General features: G+C 39.9%; 2 long non-coding RNA genes across 4 annotated transcripts in view; one reads left to right on the top strand and one right to left on the bottom strand.

The window, feature by feature from the left end:
- The window catches only part of LOC144963308 (uncharacterized), a 112631-nt gene that overhangs the window by 39357 nt on the left and 56316 nt on the right, over positions 1 to 16958 (top strand). The gene's annotated exons all lie outside the window — the stretch shown is intronic.
- Positions 9357 to 16333, bottom strand: LOC144963309 (uncharacterized). Of its 2 annotated transcripts, XR_013643606.1 has the most exons (3): positions 16100 to 16333; positions 11194 to 11365; positions 9357 to 10868 (listed from the first exon to the last, which is right to left on the bottom strand). It is a non-coding gene; the product is annotated as an uncharacterized LOC144963309 (long non-coding RNA). The 2 variants fall into 2 exon arrangements; XR_013643605.1 differs by lacking the exon at positions 16100 to 16333 and having other exon boundaries at positions 11194 to 11810.

Raw genomic sequence — 16958 nt, 5'->3', positions numbered from 1 at the left:
TTGCTTCTCCTCTCTCTCCCTCTTCTCTCTCATTCTTCTTCTCTCCTTCTCTTCTACTCTCTCTATCTATTATCTGACCCTCTCTCTTTCTCTCCTCTCTCTTCCCTCTCCCCTCTCTCTCTCTCTCTCTCTTCTTCTATCTCACTATCTATCTGTCTCATCTCTCTCTTTCTGAGTGTCTCAACTTCATCTATAGTCATCAATCTCCTCTCCTTTCCTTCTCTGATCCATTATCTGTTTTGGAACCTCTCTCTCTCTCTCTCCTCTCTCTCTCTCTCTCTCTCTCTCTCTCTCTATCTATCTATCTATCTATCTATCTGTCTATCTTTCTCTATGTCTGAGTGGTCTCAAACACGTTTCATCTGGATATGGTATCAAATACTCCTCTCCTTTCACATTCTCTGATCCATTATTGTTTTTAAAAAAGGAAAAGAAAAAAAATAACAAAAGGGGACGACACAGAAACATCCCACCCCGCGACTGCAACATCATAAATTAAAACCAATCCCTCTCACTCAACCCCCCCCCCCCCCCTCCCCTCTTAAAAAAACACACACTTCCTGGCCGCCTGTATAACTTAGAGTTGCCAACCACCGAAGAATTAAAATACATTCGGAAGACCTAAAGTTTTCGTAGTGAGCTTGCTATGGCAATTAAGGTAATGATTAGAGATCTTGAGGCGGTGGCGGTGGTGGGAATCATGGATGTAGAGAGAAAGAAGAAGAAGACCACGAAAGAGAGGATCTGATAGAGAAGGAGCTAGAGACAACCCGACAGAGGAAACAAAGAAAATGTGAAATAAGGAAGAAGAATGTGCCGCTATGTGGTCTTGTGGTATGACACTCGCTTTCGGATCGGATTGGAAAATCCTGGGTTCGAGCCTCACTCGGCGCATAGTTGAGTCCACTCTTACCGTACTCAGGTTTAAAATAAGTACCAGGCCGTTAACTGCGTTGTTCTGTCTGATAAAATGTAATATCGCCTAACAGACATCATGTAGGATGTTAAGTGTTGCTGTTGGCCTGTGACACCCTGTAAAGCGCTTTGAGACTTCGAGCGGATATTGCGCTATATAAAAACTCTCGTTAGTATTTGTGACAATGATAGCAGTGATGTTATTCTTGTTTCGATGATGAAATGATGGTAGTGGTGATGTCACTGATCAAGAAGCTAGAGTGATAAAGTTGATGGCAATGGTGACGCTTTTGTGTGCGCGTATGTTATTGATATTTAAAATGATTGTTTCCTAGAGTGGTGGTGGCTGAGATGATAGTTATGATTTTTCTAGTGATGGCAATAATTGATATGACCATGGTAATGGTAGGTATAATGCTGTGGTGGTGATATTGATTGTGGTGCTGATGATACTTATGATATTGTGCAAATGATGGTGGTAGCGATTCTGATGGTAATGATAATGTTGTAAAAGTGCTTGTGGTAGTGATGGTGATGGTTTTAAAATTGACGTGGATCGACGTGCAATTATTTTTAGGTCTGATAACCATTTCCTTATGGGCTCATTCTTGTAATAGAAATCTTTTTAAAAAATGACGCAAAATACATTATACAACAATGTTAAACCAGGCCCATAAGTGGATTCGGATGTCAGACCTGCGTGTTTGTTAACCTACAATGCAGCACAAATCCCTTTCGAAACGGTATTCTTTTTTCCACTATAACACAATAAGTCGAATGCTTGGCAGGTCTGTATCACTGCGTACATAGACACGTTAGTTGTAATAATATCTATTGAAATACCACCTTGAGTGGCGATAAGCCAAATTACACATCTGGAATACAGCATTTGCATACAAAGCTGTTTGAGTACAGAATTATTGAGAAAAATCGTGGATTTATTTTTCTTGTAACCATTGTTTTAAATATATCAATCTTATTATGTAATTATTTCCGTCTTTCTATTTTTTAATTTTAAACTAAAGTTAGGAATTTGTTTTTGGCCAGTAATCGTAACTTTATCAGACCATACCCAGATCAAAACAACAACCCCAACCCCCTGACAACATTACCCCTTGTTCTGAGTTTAAGAACATAGGCAAGTTATTGTTCTTAGGCCGAACTGGGCTTCTATGTTCTGTATCATTCTATTTCACCCAGTTTCAACCCGTTGACATTTTAAATCCCAGCCCGTTGACATTCTAACTTCTCGTCAGGGCAAAAGTGGATACCAAATACTTAATAGTATTAGCTAACGAATGAAGTACTGAAAATATTGAGGACTTGGTATTAGTGTCCTTTATTAATCTTTAATATATTGACATCGTCTATGGAGATAAGTTTAAATGCAGAGGTTGTGCTTTCGGCTTTGGAATTAATTTGCGTGTTGTAAAGCCGCCAAATTCCATCCCGTCTATACAATTACCTCGTTTACTGCCAATTTGAAAACGCATTGAATTCGCCATGAATTAAATCTATCATTATGTCATACAGCTAGTCTACTCAAGACTGTACAACTTATAACAAAATTTTCTGAAGTTAAAGGACAGGTATCGACATCGTTCAAAAATTTTGGCTAAATTCAAGCTATTATTGATGGCACTCACTGAATTATCAAGATTATAACATTTTTTTATAAAACTGCTTCTTAACAGATACAGAAATTTGGTGTTGTTTTTTTTTTCTTGGGCTGCTTATACTATTATGACTAATATAATATTTTGACAAATTGAATACTAGTCATTTAAAACAAATAGTTACTGAGTGCTTACCCACTATTATAGATTGAAAAAAAAATGTAAAAAAGGCAAAACACACGTAGACACACAATAGAACACACACACACACACACACACACACACACACACAAATCAAACAAAAGCAGGGAAAATACCAACAAGAGAAAACAAATAAAAAAGAACAATAACCCCCCCCCCCCCCAAAAAAAAAAAAAACAACAGCAAACAAAACAAAACAACAACAACCCCCCCCCCCCCCTCCAAAAAAAACAAAAAAAAAACAGAAACCAAAACAAATAAAACCTGCCGAATCTTCCTCTGTGCCTAGCCAACCCAAACTCTCGAGCAGGTATTTGAATTGGATACTTACCAATAGGAGAACACGACAATTGTTTCTTATAAGAAATCAATCACCATTCTGGAATAAAAATCATATCCCAGAAGAAAAAAACAAACAAAAAAAAAACCCACGAAATTAACACACACACACACACACACACACACACCTCAAAAAAAAAAACACACATAACTGATTATTTGACTCACAAACAAAGGAGGTGGGGTTTGTGAAACATTTAAGACGATAAGGATATATCATGTAATTACGTGGATTCGAATCCAGCTCAGTAAAAGCAAAAACGGAATATTGCCCAGCTTTAGTGTGAAGGACGAATAGTGCAAGCAACACGATTTGTCCGTACGTACGGCAACCACGGTTGAAGCTATTCGACCTTAAGGACGAATAGGGCTACCCAAAAGAAAATAAAAGACTTATTTCGTTCCTCGAAAAAATATTTTATTCCGTTTCATTTGCCGACTTTAAAAGACATGACAAAACAAAAGCTATAATATTATCGTGTCACCTGCATGCTCCGCTAGCTGTGGATGTATTCACTGCCTGCCTACTGTGCCACAGCCAGCGAGAGAGAGGTCGCAAAGTTCGCACGATTCGTCTTCACACACACACACACCTAGTCAGTAAATAAGGCACACACAGAAGTGTGTCGAACCGAACCGGAAGGTTTCTCTCTATTTTGCTACCGTCACACATGCATATCTCCGGTTCTTATTTCTCAGTCTCTATATTTTTTTGGTTCCATCCAGATGTAAGACGGAAATAAATAATGCGAAATAATTGTTTTTCTTCGAAATATATATTCTTCTTCGAAAGCTCTCGCACCACCTCTTCTTCTTCTTCTTTTTCGTTGTCGTCGTTGTCTTCTTCTTCTTCTTCTTCTTCTTCTTCTTCTTCTTCTTCTTCTTCTTCTTCTTCTTCTTCTTCTTCTTCTTCTTCTTCTATAAGAATTAATCCAAATAAACGAAAGAATCAGCTTAAACATTTAACACAAACAAGAGCGAAGTTACACATCCTTCAAAAGGGTAGGAATTGTTCTCTTCCTTTCATTTTACAACTAACTCAGACCTGGGCCCTCAAATAATTGGGATTTTTTTTTGTTTTTTTTGGTACCATAAAATAAGGACCTCGTTATAAATAAGTAGGGGAAAGTGACATGATTTGACTGGTCAATTGACGTGTCTGTGTTGTGTCCATATTTTTGTCCTGTTGTGTCTATTTTCACTGTTGAAAAAGTTCCGACAACTTTTTCACCAACCATCAGCTTATGTCGAATTAGTGCTTTCTCAAATTTCCGTTTTATTTCATTTTCTGATTTTCTAACAATCATACATGTCATTTTCCTTTAGATTGTTTTCAAATATATTCAGAATCTTTTTTGTGTGTTTTGCATCATGACGGAAGTATTTTGGGGGAAATTTAAATATGTAAGATTTTTTAATTTTAAAAATTGATTTTTTTTCCTGCCGATAAGCGCCACAATTTCAGTCGAATTAAAAAACATATTCTAAAGAATTTCTTTTCAAGACCAGTGGTAAACTCTTCCATCATTATCTAGTTATTTATGTAATATACATTGTGTGTAAATTTGAAAGAAATTTATACGCTGGTTTTTGGTTCATCTATGTTAGCAATTTTAGTTTTAGGGTTTTACATCTAATTTTAGCCTATAGGGTGCCTCTTTAAAATGTAAAAAAATATATTAAAGATGTTTTTGTTTGTTTTGTTGTTTTTTGTTTTGTTTTTTTTTTTTGGGGGGGGGGGGGGTTTGTGTGTTTAACATCAATCACATTATTAGTTTATGAGATTAACTATAAATCATAATTGACCACCAAATTATTTTTAAACAAATGAAAAATGGATGTCAACAACAACAAAAAATTCTAAGTGGTATGGGTTAGCGAATCAATTATATATATTTTTTTCAGAATTTGATCAATTTACAAAATTCTACTATTTACTTGTTCCATATATATTGATTATACAGTAGAATTACTTTAAACCGAAATTTTGGGGACCTTCTAAACCATTTCGGTTTAAAGACATTTTGGTTTAAAGCAAGTTCCCGTTTTGCGATGTTTTTCAAGGGTAGTAACTATTGAAGGAATTTGCTCATTTAATCGTATCATGGGTTTCCCCTTAAATGGAGTTGTTGAATAAATGCCGTCCTCGTAACCATTTAAAACAAATTATTTTATTATTATTCTTTTTTTCTTTTTTTCTTTTTTTTTTTTGGTGTGTTTTAAAAATGTTTTTGGGGGTTTTCGTTTTCCATTCAAAATTGTTGAAAGAGTTGAATTCGGGATGCCATGTTTTTTACATCTCCGTCTTGCTCAACTTTTTTTTCATAGACTTCACATAGTATTTATATTTTAAACTCCAATGTGTAAGCACAGTGCTTTCTTTTAGACATCTTTTAGTGAGATGCGATCCAAGATTTATCTCAGCAATTTCTGATACAACTCGGAATTTCAAAAGTTGAAAGTGTAATTACAACATTTGGTGGTTGTAGTAGACGATGGTAGATGTGGGGTGTGGTTGTAGTAATAGCGTGGTAGGGATGATGTGGTAGTGTTGTAGTTGTAGTGATGTAGTGGGTTCGTAGTGGATGAGTTGTGTGGGTGGTGGGTTGTGAGTAGTGGTAGTAGATGGGTGGAGGTGATGATGTTGTGGTGGTTGTAGTAGTAGTGGTGGTAGGGATGGTGATGAGGTGATGGTTGTAGTATGGTAGTAGGTTGATGATGTGGTGGTGGTTGTAGCAGTAGAGGTGGTAGTGATGATGGTGTGTGGTGGTGCAGTAGTATGATGGTAGGATGATGGTGTGATGGAGTGGTAATATTAGTGTGTAGGATGATGATGTGGTGTGGTTGAAGTAGGGTGATGATGGTGGTGGTTGTAGTAGTAGATAATGTGATGGTAATTGTGGTAGTGGTGCTAGGGATGATGGTGTGGTGGTGGTAGGGGTGATCTGGTAGTGGTGGTGGTAGGGATGATGAAGTGGTGGTGATTGTAGTAGTAGTGGTCTTAGAGATGATGTGATGGTGGTTGTTGTAGTAGTAGTGGTGGTGGGGATGATGATATTGTGGTGGTTGTAGTAGTGGTAGTAGGGTTGCTGATGTGGTGGTAGCTGTAGTAGTAGTGGTGGTAGGGATGATGTGGTGCTATTTGTAGTAGTAGTGGTGGTAGGGATGATGATGTGGTAGTGATTGTAATAGTAGTGGCGGTAGAGATGTTGATGTAGTTGTTTTGGCGAGTGTTTTTTTTTATTCAGTGATGATAATAATAATAGCAATGTGTCAAAAAGGAGGAAAATTTCTCGGTCTATCGATCAAACACAAGCAACGTGTAAAAATAACAGGAACATAGTTTTGTATTAGTATTATGTAATATATTACATTTACTAGTATAAATCCATTCTTATCATTAGATATAAATTTACTTTTTGTAAAAATTTAATGAATTTGAGAGAAAGAGAGAGAGAGAGATTAAAAAGGCAATAAGTACCTACAACAGAGAAACAAATCCAGACCCATTTGTCCCTCCCCTTCCCCTTCAACCATCAACTAACTAATCAAAGAACACTACTGGTCTTCTGTGTCAATTGTGACATCTGGTGTCATACTGTCTGGCCCAACGTCATAAAAACGGGACTGTCACCAAATTTCACAAGACTGAGCACAGGTGTCAAAATATGACATAAGACATAATGGTGATTTTGTGGGTTTGAGGAAAATGTTTGACACGGCAAATTTGAAAAAGGAGGAAATGTGATGGGATGGGCGGAGATAAACTACCATATAGGCGGAAATCCGCCTTTAGGCGGAAGATTCTCAGCCCTGAGCCATACAGCCCCTACCACCAGTGCCAGTGCTATCCAGCCATAGAGCCCCTACCACCAGTGCTATCCAGCCACTGAGTCCCTACCACCAGTGCTATCCAGCCACTGAGTCCCTACCACCAGTGCTATTACCCATTTGAGATAGAACTAAATTGACGTCACTCAGTTCTTTATTATCGTTTTTAGCCATTTTTTAAATGATTAGTTCTCATTGATTGTATCAAGACAAAACTATAAAAGGTTGAGGTTACACATCGATTAGTAGAGTGGTATTATCACGGAGATCAGTTTTCCCAAATAATTCCATGTGATGGGGAAAAAACATCCGGTTAAAAAAGGTTTTGACGAAATATGCAGTGAAGACATGCGAAGGCAAAATATGCCACCGCACATAATAAATAATCTACCAATCCTTAAGTACGGCTAACTAAGCAATCTACACGACATTAAGTACGGCTAGCCAGCCAGTCTGACTGTCATTAAGTACGGCTAGACTGGTAGGCTAGACGTACTTAAGTACGCCTAGACTGGCAGGCTAGCCGTCATTAAGTATGGCTAGCCTTTTCCTTTTTGTGATGTGTTTAATATGGATGCAACATACAAAGTAAATCGATATTTGTATCCACTTGTGAATGTTATGTGCATAGATGATGAGGGTCATGGTTATCCCAGGGTGGCCAACTTTTCAGAAACTGAATTAGGGAAAATTTTTGGTTACCGCACAATAATGTTAAGAGCAGGGTGGCCAACTTTTCAGAAACTGAATTATGGAAAATTTTTGGTTACCGCACAATAATGTTAAGAGTGAAGTAATACACAGCCTAATACTAATTTAATACTTTACAAAGAATGAAAATGAAAACAGACATTAATAAGTTGAAATCAGAGCAATGCTGTGTCAAGATTACAGAGGAGCAAGAAGACAAGATTTGTTTGTATGTCTTTATATGTTACGGAATAGGTACATTTTGGTTGTCAAAACTTTCATTTTTATTTTGACATTTTCTTGATCTTTTAAAATAAAATTATAAATTAATTTAAACAACAGACTTGTTTAATATTTTAAAGATATACTTTTGTGGGGACCTTTTGTAAAACCATTAGTCCGATTGTAGTTGTAAATTTCTTTATATTCCAATGTCATAAAATCAGTGACACCACTGAATCCCTACCAGCACTTTTACTCACTGAGTCTCTACCACCAGCGCTTTTACTGGGTTCCTACCACCAGCGCTATTACTCACCGAGTTCCTACCACCAGCGCTTTTACTCACTGAGTCATAGAGCTTTTACTCACCGAGTCCCTACCACCAGCACTTTTACTCTTCGAGTCCCTACCACCAGTGCTATTACCGTCATAGAGCTTTTACTCACTGAGTCCCTACCACCAGCGCTTCTACTCACTGAGTCATAGACCTTTTACTCACTGACACTGAGTCCCTACCACCAGTGCTATTACTATTACTGAGTTATAGAGCTTTTACTCACTGAGTCCCTACCACCAGTGCTTTTACTCACTGAGTCATAGACCTTTTACTCACTGACACTGAGTGCCTACCACCAGTGCTATTACCGAGTTATAGAGCTTTTACTCACTGAGTCCCTACCACCAGTGCTTCTACTCACGAGTCCCTACCACCAGCGCTATTACTCACCGAGTCCCTACCACCAGCGCTTTTACTGAGTTCCTACCACCAGCGCTATTACTCACAGAGTCCCTACCACCAGCGCTTCTACTCACTGTGTCATAGACCTTTTACTCACTGACACCCTACCACCAGTGCTATTACCGAGTTATAGAGCTTTAACTCATTGAGTCCCTACCACCAATGCTTTTACTCACTGAGTCATAGACCTTTTACTCACCGAGTCCCTACCACCAGTGCTATTACTCACCGAGTCATAGAACTTTTACTCACTGAGTCCCTACCACCAGCGCTTCTACTCACTGAGTCATAAACCTTTTACTCACTGACACTGAGTCACTACCACCAGTGCTATTACTATTACCGAGTTATAGAGCTTTTACTCACTGAGTCCCTACCACCAATGCTTTTACACACTGAGTCATAGACCTTTTACTCACTGACACTGAGTCCCTACCACCAGTGCTATTACCGAGTTATAGAGCTTTTATTCACTGAGTCCCTACCACCAGTGCTTCTACTCACGAGTCCCTACCACCAGCGCTATTACTCACCGAGTCCCTACCACCAGCGCTTTTATTCACCGAGTCCCTACCACCAGCACTATCACTGAGTCATAGAGCTTCTACCCCTTGAGTCCCTACCACCAGTGCTATTACTCACTGAGTCCCTACCACCAGCGCTTTTGCACACCGAGTCCCTACCACCAGCACTTTTATTCACCGAGTCCCTACCACCAGCGCTATCACTGAGTCATAGAGCTTCTACTCACCGAGTCCCTACCACCAGCGCTATTACTCACTGAGTCCCTACCACCAGCGCTTTTACTCACTGAGTCATAGAGCTTTTACTCACCGAGTCCCTACCACCAGTGCTATTACTCACTGAGTCCCTACCACCAGCGTTATTACTCACCGAGTCCCTACCACCAGCGCTTTTACTCACTGAGCACCTACGACCAGCGTTATTACTATTACTCACTGAGTCCCTACCACCAGTGCTATTACCGAGTCATAGAGATTTTACTCACTGAGCCCCTACAACCAGCACTTTACTCACCGAGTCCCTACCACCAGCGCTATTACCGAGTCATAGAGCTTTTACACACTGAGCACGTATGACCAGCGTTATTACTCACCAAGTCCCTACCACCAGCGCTATTACTCAGCGAGTCACAGAGCTTTTACTCGAGTCCCTACGACCAGCGCTATTACTCACTGAGTCCCTACCTCCAGCGCTTTTACTCGTTGAATCCCTACCACCAGCACTTTTACTCGCCGAGTCCCTACCACATGGCTATTACTGAGTCCCTAACACCAGCACTAATACTATTAGCCACCAAATCCCTACCACCAGGGGGGACAATATAAGCTAAAATTAGACCCCCAAAATTCTTACAGTGATGCAGATAAAAACAACAAACAGATCTCTTTCAAATTTACACAAAATGTTTCTTACAACAAGATGAATAGGTTTAGCAATAGTCTTGTAAATAAATTTTTCAGAATTTTTTTTCGATTTCTTAGTGAAAATTTGGTGTGACATGACAGGAAAAAAAATTGATTTAAAAATTCATAAAACTGCTAAATTTTTGTTTAGCCCAAAACCCAACCATCATGATGCAAAACACATCATAAGAAAAATTCTGACCAAATTTGAAGACAATCTGATGGGAAACAATCCAGATGTGAATGTTAGAAAATCAGAGAATGACGCACAATGAAATTTTGAGAAAATGAAAAATTTGTCTTTAATTTGATAATAAAGCTAATAATGCAGACAAAGGCCAACATTCATCAAGTATAACCAATATGGAGCAAGAAAACAGTAATATTTTATAAATTGATCAAATTCTGAAAAAAATTATAAACGATTCGCTAACCCATACCCCTTAGAAAAAAAAATGCTGTAAAATTGATTTTTTTACGCTCAGAGATAAAATAATTTTGTGGTCAAATATAATGTCATACCTTATGAATTCATCATTATAATCACAAAACCTAATTATTTACTGTATACAATAGGTTATACAGATGATTTCTAGATATATTAAATGATTTTTCAAAATATGATATGGCACGCTATCCTCATTTTTCATTTTTATTCTACTTGAGAGACAAGTCGTATAAAATTAGATATCTAGTCAAGTTGAACTGCAAAATCAATTCTATTTTAGACAATAAAACAGTTAAATAGTGCACTAGCTCTGAATAAAAAGCAATTTGCTTTCCCAAACCCTTGGAATAAAAATCTCTTTCGCCTCAATACAGAAAAAGTCAACACTCCTTGTTTGCCACCACTTTTTTTGTAGTTCCACAAAGAGGGTTGATCCTGCTCTGGATGGAAAAATTGAAATAAAAAAGAGACACATTTCATTAGCAATTTTTGGAAATGGCATTATTGTCATAAAATGCATTTGTCAAAGACATTGCAATTTTAAAAAAATGATCATTATTCACACCAACACACTTGAAATTTCATTGGTTTTACATCCACAGAACAAAACTCTTGGCAACAAACTATATTCTGTCGTTAATAAATTCAGTAGTAATTCAATTCAAATGATGCTTTGCCATTTTCATTTAGAAAAATGAGCATTTATTTTACTGATCACCAACACAAAATGTAAAGGCGCTATGGAGATTTGAAAACATTACTAACCATTGTCAAAAAGTGCATGCAGACACTGATCTGCTGGCCCAGATGATGGTTTGCTGATTGATGAGTTTTGCCACAGGTTTGCCTCAACACACCTTGCCAGAATAGCCCTTGAGCCAGCATCTTTATGGATTGTCAGGACACCAGTAACGCCAACAGTGTTCTTTCATGTTAGCTGTCGATGAAAACAAAAAATTAAATTAAATTCACTACAGCGAAATAGGCACATACATGCCAATGCTAAAGTTTATAACAGCAACACTTCGCATGTTGAACGGGACATAACGTCTGTTAGGCGATATTACAATTTCTTCGGACAGAGACAACGCAGTTAACGGCCAAGTACACATTTTACAACTGAGTCCGGTGAGAGAAAGTGAGCAAAGTGCCTTTTCCAAGAGCTCAACTATGCGCCGAGCGAGGCTCGAGCCCAGGACCTTCCGGTCCAAAAGCGAGTGTCATGCCACTACGACATAGCCGTACGTAATTTTTAAAAATATAATAAAAATAATCACACTAATATAATTATCTCACATTGTCATCATCATAGGCATTTCAAAACTACTAATAACACTAGCCTACCACCAGGGCTGGCGAGTCGGAGTCGGAGTCGGTAGGAGTCGGTTGTTTGAGGGTGGAGTCGGAGTCGGAGTCGGTTTTAGAAGTCCCGACTCCGACTCCTTACAACTTTCAGAATTGCATTTTTATGGGTGTGTCTTTTTTACGAAACCTGCCGAATCCCGACAAAGTTATGGGAAGTAGGTGGCAGTGGGGAGTGAACCTAGAACTCAGGGAAGTGTGCACCATTGGGGAGTGAACCAGGGACTGGGTTTCGTAAAAAAGAGCTAGTGCTTTTTTACGAAACCCGCCGAAACCCGACAATATCCAGCAAAGTTATGGGAAGTAGACAACTGTGGGGAGTGAACCCGAGACTCAGGGAAGTGTACACCAGTCGGGAGTGAACCTGAGACTAAGGTTATCGGCCGGTTTCGGTGGGTTTCGTAAAAAAGAATTAGTGCTTTATTACGAAACCCGCCGAAACCCGACAATATCCGGCAAAGTTATGGGAGTTTGGCAACAGTGGGGGGGGGGGGGGGGGGGGGGGGGGGGGTGATCCTGGGAGTCAGGGAATTGCACACCAGTGGGGAGTTAACCTGGGACTGTGGGAGATGGATAACTGTGGGTATCCGAGCCGAACTTAAGGAGTATGGTACCAGAGGAGAATGAACCTGACACAATAGGAGGTGGGCGCCAGTGGGGAGTGAACCTGGGACTCAGGGAATTGCACACCAGTGGGGAGTTAACCTGGGAATATGTAAAAAAGGATATCAGTGGGAAATAAACCTGGGACTAAAGGAGATGGATACCATTGAAATTTGAAGCCGGGTATGAGAGTTTGGTACCAGAGGAGAATGAACCTGACACTATAGGGGGTGGGCGCCAGTGGGGAGTGAACCTGGGACTATGTAAAAAGGATATCAGTAGGAAATAAATCTGGGACTAAAGGGAGATGGATACCATTGGGAGTTGAAGCAGGATTTGGGAGTTGGGTACCAGGGGAGAGAGAAACCTGACACTATAGGAGGCGGGCGCCAGTGGGGAGTGAACCTGGGACTATGTAAAAAGGATATCAGTGGGAAATAAACCTGGGACTAAAGGGAGATGAATACCATTGAAAGTTGAAGCCGGATATGAGAGTTTGGTACCAGAGGAGAATGAACCTGACACTATAGGAGGTGGGCGCCAGTGGGGAGTGAACCTGGGACTATGTAAACAGGATATCAGTGGGAGATAAACCTGGGACTAAAGGGAGATGGATACCATTGAAAGTTGAAGCCGGATATGAGAGCTTGGTACCAGAGGAGAATGAACCTGACACTATAGGGGGTGGGCGCCAGTTGGGAGTGAACCTGGGACTATGTAAACAGGATATCAGTGGGAAATAAACCTTGGACTAAAGGGACATGGATACCATTGAAAGTTGAAGCCGAATATGAAAGTATGGTACCAGAGGAGAATGAACCTGACACAATAGGAGGTGGGCGCCAGTGGGGAGTGAACCTGGGACTCAGGGAATTGCACACCAGTGGGGAGTTAACCTGGGAATATGTAAAAAAGGATATCAGTGGGAAATAAACCTGGGACTAAAGGAGATGGATACCATTGAAATTTGAAGCCGGGTATGAGAGTTTGGTACCAGAGGAGAATGAACCTGACACTATAGGGGGTGGGCGCCAGTGGGGAGTGAACCTGGGACTATGTAAAAAGGATATCAGTAGGAAATAAATCTGGGACTAAAGGGAGATGGATACCATTGGGAGTTGAAGCAGGATTTGGGAGTTGGGTACCAGGGGAGAGAGAAACCTGACACTATAGGAGGCGGGCGCCAGTGGGGAGTGAACCTGGGACTATGTAAAAAGGATATCAGTGGGAAATAAACCTGGGACTAAAGGGAGATGAATACCATTGAAAGTTGAAGCCGGATATGAGAGTTTGGTACCAGAGGAGAATGAACCTGACACTATAGGAGGTGGGCGCCAGTGGGGAGTGAACCTGGGACTATGTAAACAGGATATCAGTGGGAAATAAACCTGGGACTAAAGGGAGATGGATACCATTGAAAGTTGAAGCCGGATATGAGAGCTTGGTACCAGAGGAGAATGAACCTGACACTATAGGGGGTGGGCGCCAGTGGGGAGTGAACCTGGGACTATGTAAACAGGATATCAGTGGGAAATAAACCTTGGACTAAAGGGACATGGATACCATTGAAAGTTGAAGCCGAATATGAAAGTATGGTACCAGAGGAGAATGAACCTGACACAATAGGAGGTGGGCGCCAGTGGAGAGTGAACCTGGGACTCAGGGAATTGCACACCAGTGGGGAGTTAACCTGGGAATATGTATAAAGGATATCAGTAGGAAATAAATCTGGGACTAAAGGGAGATGGATACCATTGGGAGTTGAAGCCGGATTTATTTCCCACTGATATCCTTTTTTAGATATTCACAGGTTTACTCCCCACTAATGTGCAATTCCCTGACTCCCAGGTTCACTCCCCACTGGCGCCCACCTTCTATAGTGTCAGGTTCATTCTCCTCTGGTACCCAACTCCTATAGTTCGGCTCGGATACCCACAGTTATCCATCTCCCACAGTCCCAGGTTAACTCCAAATTGGTGTGCACTTCCCTGAGTCCCCGGTTCACTCCACACTGGCGCCCATCTCCTATAGTGTCAGGTTCATTCTCCTCTGGTACTCAACTCCCATATCCAACTATCAACTTTCTATGGTATCTATCTCCCTTTAGTCCCAGGTTTATTTCCCACTGATATCCTTTTTACACAGTCCCAGGTTCACTCCCCACTGGTGTACACCGCCCTGATTCCCAGGATCACCCCCCACTGTTGCCAAACTCCCATAACTTTGCCGGATTTTGTCGGGTTTCGGCGGGTTTCGTAATAAAGCACTAATTCTTTTTTACGAAACCCGCCGAAACCGGCCGATAACCTTAGTCTCAGGTTCACTCCCGACTGGTGTACACTTCCCTGAGTCTCGAGTTCACTCCCCACAGTTGTCTACTTCCCATAACTTTGCTGGATATTGTCGAGTTTCGCCGGGTTTCGGCGGGTTTCATAAAAAAGCACTAGTTCTTTTTTACGAAACCCGCCGAAATCCAGTCCCAGGTTCACTCCCCAATGGTGTACATTTCCTTGAGTTCTAGGTTCACTCCCCACTGCCACCTACTTCCCATAACTTTGTCGGGATTCGTAAAAAAGACACACCGCATTTTTATATCATTCAATGTGTAATATATTAGATACTAGATATAGATAGTATCCAGGCCTATAGAATTTGAAAAAAATTTCATTGGTATTAGCTTAAGGTGAACTATGCTTCCAAAACCCCCTTTCCTCCCCAACCTTCATGCTCTCGTGCTGTACATTTAAGTTGGCATCAATGCCAATCACCCCATACCTGACTAGAGGGAGGGGTGGGGATGCTGACTTCAATGTTAAAGTTAGGTTATTAGAAAGTGGGATAACCATAAGACCATAAGACGTGACTTTATTTTAGTATAAATGGTTTCAGTTTCAATATTGTCTTAATTTCACTTTTCCTCTTTTTGTTGGTCTTAATGACAGTTTTATTCATATCTTAGTTTCAGTTTCCTTTTTGTCTAGTTTCAGTTCCTTTTTTGTCCTAGTTTCAAATATGAAGCGGCTTGTATTGTTATAATACATATACTGGGGAAAAGCTAAAAGTAGCTGCGAGTGTTGGTTGCATATTATTACCTATTAATACTATGCTTGAGGAGTCGGAGTCGGAGTCGGTTTAAAAATAACCGACTCCGCCAGCCCTGACTACCACTACAGATATCTTATCATTATAAAATATTACTCTCTCTCTCCATGAACATAACATACAAAACCCAATTTTCCGATATAAAAAAACAGCCCCCCCCCCCCCCCAAAAAAAAAAGTTTTGAAAAAGTATGGACGATGCATGCTGTGTCGGCCATAATAAAGATAATAACAATAACGGAATGAAAAGTATTTTTTAAAGGACCCTGAGCCTGGAATGTCGTGAGTACTCGAAACCTCTTGATCTTGATAAAATTAGCAACCTTTTGACTGGGGATCGAACATTGAAACACCTGGTTATAATCGCCTGACATGGAAGGCTGATTTAAATTATTGGGGGGGGGGGGGGGGGGGGGATTAGTATTTTAATTTTTTTAAAGCCCTGTTATTGTTATTTTTCACAAAATAAAGTAATAAAGTTAAGTAATTCGCGGTAGCGACAAATGTGTCGTCAGCTGATGCACAATCAACAAACACACAACCCCAAAAGCATGTTTAGTTATAAAAATAAGAAATGAATTAAAATGTGCATTTCGTATGCTTACCTTGTAAACTGAATATTCTGTGACTTGAAAAGAGTGAAGAATTACCAAAGTCCGTCAAAATCAACTTGTAATAATAGTAATAATAATAATGTGATTGTGATGAGATGAAGTGTTCACTTTTTGACTTCCAGATAATTCATTGTATATTGCAGTTCTATCCGTATAAAATGTTATATTTTTAGTAATTACGCAAATTCTATTTTTAGTAAGAGTACAAATAAGCTCTGGCGTTATTTGCAGTGGTAGTACAAATAATAGTAGCCATGTCAATATTGTATTGTTATAAATGTGTAACCAAATGACATATTGCCACTTTTTTGGGGACAATAAAGATATATTATTGTTATTATTATTATTTTAGATATGTACCGGATTCGTAGGGAAGGAAGTCGCGTGCTGAGTGTGTAATCCACAATGCGTTAAGATGGCTTTGTCTTTTTATTAAGCACACGCAGTGGGAATTTTCATTCCATTTCTGTAATTGAACAAGACTATACGCAATAAACGCAACACCAGTGAAAACTCTCTTCGTAATTTTGTAAAAGATGACCGATAAAAGGAAATTGAATTATCTCACTCTCAACTATTCAAAGAGTTCACAATAACGGAGAGTTATCATTATAATACGACTTTTATCAAGACCACCCACATTTACCTCCATCATATCCTTTGTAAAATACACAAAACGGAAACTCGACAACACAGAAATCTCAAACAAATAGGCCCGGTCTCGGTACCTTTCGGTTAGGCAGCAAAGACCGTACCACTGAGCCACGCTGCATCCCCCCCCCCCCCCCCCCCCCCTAGTTGTTGTTTTTAATGTATTTATTGACGACTGCTGTCGCTCTAAATTGCATCT

This window comes from Berghia stephanieae, chromosome 1 (assembly GCF_034508935.2).
Source record: "Berghia stephanieae isolate SIO BIC M18660-M18661 chromosome 1, UCSD_Bste_1.3, whole genome shotgun sequence".
Classification (NCBI taxonomy): Eukaryota; Metazoa; Mollusca; class Gastropoda; order Nudibranchia; family Aeolidiidae; genus Berghia; species Berghia stephanieae.
This window is presented reverse-complemented; position numbering and strand designations above follow the sequence as displayed.